The sequence below is a fragment of the Vulpes vulpes genome, chromosome 11, assembly GCF_048418805.1.
Source record: "Vulpes vulpes isolate BD-2025 chromosome 11, VulVul3, whole genome shotgun sequence".
NCBI classification, from domain to species: domain Eukaryota; kingdom Metazoa; phylum Chordata; class Mammalia; order Carnivora; family Canidae; genus Vulpes; species Vulpes vulpes.
The window spans coordinates 22,967,348-22,970,780 of record NC_132790.1 but is presented as its reverse complement, the minus strand read 5'-3'; positions in this window follow the sequence as shown (position 1 = coordinate 22,970,780).

Below are 3,433 nucleotides of genomic sequence, written 5' to 3'. Positions count from 1 at the left end.
TTGTGAAAATAACTCTTCATTTATCTGGAGTAAATGCCCAGGAGTACAAATGCTCAGCCATATGTTAGTTGTATGTTTAGTATTTTTAGAAACTGCCAAAATGTTTTCTAGAGTGGCTAGCTATATCATTTTACATTTCAATTTTTTTTTAATTTTTTTAAATTTATGATAGTCACAGAGAGAGAGAGAGAGAGAGAGAGTCAGAGACACAGGCAGAGGGAGAAGCAGGCTCCATGCACCAGGAGCCCGACGTGGGATTTGATCCCGGGTCTCCAGGATCGCACCCTGGGCCAAAGGCAGGCGCCAAACCGCTGCATCACCCAGGGATCCCCTCATTTTACATTTCAACCAGCAGTGTATAAGTGATCCACTTTCTCCATATCCTTGCCAGCATTTGATGTTTTTCACTTAAAAAAAAAAGCCATTCTGGGGGTGCCTGGGTGGCTCAGTCAGTTGAGCATCTGCCTTCAGTTCAAGTCATGATCCTGGGGTCCTGGGATCAAGCCCTGCATAGGGCTGTCTACCCAGCGGGGAGTTGCTTCTCCCCCCCCTCCCTCTATGCTTCTCTCACTGTTGCTCTCAAGTAAATAAATAAAATCTTTAAAAAATTACATTAAAATTTTTCAAAAGCCATTCTGATAGATATATAGTGATATTTACTGTAGTTTTAATTTTTATTTCCTTCCAGCTAATAACTTTTAACATTTTATATATTTGTTTGCATCTGTTTCTTTTTCTATGAAATGTCTTGTCATGTCTTTTACTATTTCTAATTAGATATTTTTCTAGTTGAGTTTTCAGAGTTCTTTATTCTAGATACTAGGACTTGGATAGATATGTAATTTGCAAATATATTCTCCCACTCTGTAGGGTTTTTTTTTTTTTTGTCCTTTCAACTGAATCTTTGACACAGAAGCAGTTTTTAATTTTAATAAGTTTAATTTATCAAATTTTCCTTGAGGGAATCATGCTTTTGGTGACAAGACTAAGAACACTTTGCTCTAGATCCTAAAGACTTTCTCCTAAGTTTTAAAAAAAGTCTTAGATTTATGCTTACATTGATTTTTTTTACATTCAAGTCAGTGGTCAATTTTTAGTTTACATATGTATTGAGGTACATTTAACAAATAAATTTGTAATATATTTGAAGGCTATAATGTGATGATTTGGTATCTATATACACTGTGAAAGGATTCCCACCATTGAGTTAATTAACACATCCATCATCTCACATATTTATCCTTCCTTCCTTCCTTCCTTCCTTCCTTCCTTCCTTCCTTCCTTCTTTCCTTCCTTCCATCCTTCTGTCCTTCCACCTTTCCTTCCTTTCTTCCTTTCCTTATTTCTGCTAAGAACACTTAAGTTCTACCCTCTCAGAAAATTTTAATATTATCAACTATAGTGTTCATGTTATACTTAGATCTTCACAATTCATTTTTCTTATAATTGAAATTTTATATTCTTTTATCAACTTTCCTGTTTCCCCATCCACAACCTCTGGCAACAACTGTTCTACTTTCTGTTTCTATAAGTTTCACTTGTGTTCTTCTTGATTACACATATAAGTGATACTATGCTGTATTTGTCTTTTTCTGTCTTGCATATTTTGTGTAACATCATGCCCTTTAGATTCCTCTATCTTGTTGCAAATGGCAGGATTTCCTTCTTTTTTAAGGCTGAATATTCCATGCCTTTTCTTGTTTCAATGCCTTGGCTATAGTGAATAATACTGTAATGAATATAGGAATAAAGATATTTCCTTGAGATAATGATTTCAGTTCCTTTGGATATATATCCAGACAGAAGTGGAATTGCTGAATCATATATGGTAGTTCTATTTTTAATTCATTAAGTAACCTCTATGCTGTTTTTCATAGAGACTGTACCAATTTACATTCCCACCAAAAGGTGTACAAGTGTTTCCTTTTCTTCACATCCTTGTCAATGCTTGATATCTCTTGTGTTTTGGATAATATCTGACACCCACTGTAATATCTTCTATTGTTTATTTTGTATTCCTTTCACCTCTTACAGGGCCTGGAACATTGTAAATGATTCTTGAACATTTAACATTGAATGATATAAAAAAATGAACATTGAGCATGAATTTTGTCATGGGCTGGGAGTACTGGTCGTGATCATCATCGGAAAGAATCTCAGATATGTGATGCTGGTAATCTCTGCTGGTAAATATGTATTGACAGTAAATCTTTCTTCTAATGACAAAAAAAGCTTGGGGAAATCTCTGTCCCAGAAACATATTTATGTTCTGTCTTTATTTCTTGTCAGTCTATCTGGAGTAAATGATTTGCTGCTCAGAGATGAGGGCTAAATGAAATTACTGGAGGTGGGAGCTGTCCTGCTTATTGGGCAACCTCCGACTCTGGCTCTCAAGGGGAATTGGCTACCTAAACTAGTGCCTTCCACTGACCAGGCCAACATAAACATGACTGGGAACAGGGCAGTGTTTTTATGATCCTCAGTCCCTGGAGACCCTTGTTCACTGGGAAAGATACTCTCACTTCGTGACTACTTGTCTGAGACCCAGAGGCCTCTCACAGCAGGGACTTCCTGGGACTACCTCTGTGAGTTGACTCACCTCACCAAGTACCCAGAGGGCCTCCTCCTTGAAGCTCTTCCAGATCAATGGGAACCACAAGGCAAACACTCTCCCAGAACTGTGTCCTATGTGAACAAGGAATGGCCATAACACCCCCTTTTTAGTTTGTCACCTACTAGAATGAAATCACATTTTACTGAGATAGCTTTGAAAACTATGGCCTTCTGTTGTTTTTCCTCCTTTTGTGCAGAAGATCAGTCATTTCCATCCCATGTGAATTCCAGTTGAATCCTACTTCCACCATTTACCACACTTAGTCCTAATGTAGGTGAGAAAGACAGACCCAGTTCTTAGACTCCAGGCTTCCAAGTTGATGTGACTAGATGAATATTTAAGAAAAATCTGTAGCTTACTTGCCATGGGCAGAAACTCACATCTCTATCCCCTCAATATCACTATGAGGCAGGGATTATTGCCTGCTATCCCCTCCATGGTAATAATGAGTATTTATTGAGTTTATACCATGTACTAAAAATTCTGTGCTAAGCATTATGTGTGGATTATTGTATATAATTCTCACAAAACCCTGAGGGGCAAACAATGTTATCATCCATCCCTAATAAACAGATGAGGTAAACAAGCCTCACAGAGGGTGAATTGGTTGTTTGCTATTTCTGTTGGATTGAGCTTCCTTTTAGAGAGTTTGTGAACATTTTTTTTGGGGGGGAAATCCCCATTTTTGAGAGTAGTTTTGAGTTTTAGAAGATCCTTAATTGCAGAATCAGGGGTAGGAGAGCAAGTTGATAAATACTGTGTTTGGGCAGATGGCCAATGTGGCCTCAGGGAAGGGGCTTGGCTTTCATGTGTGGCAGA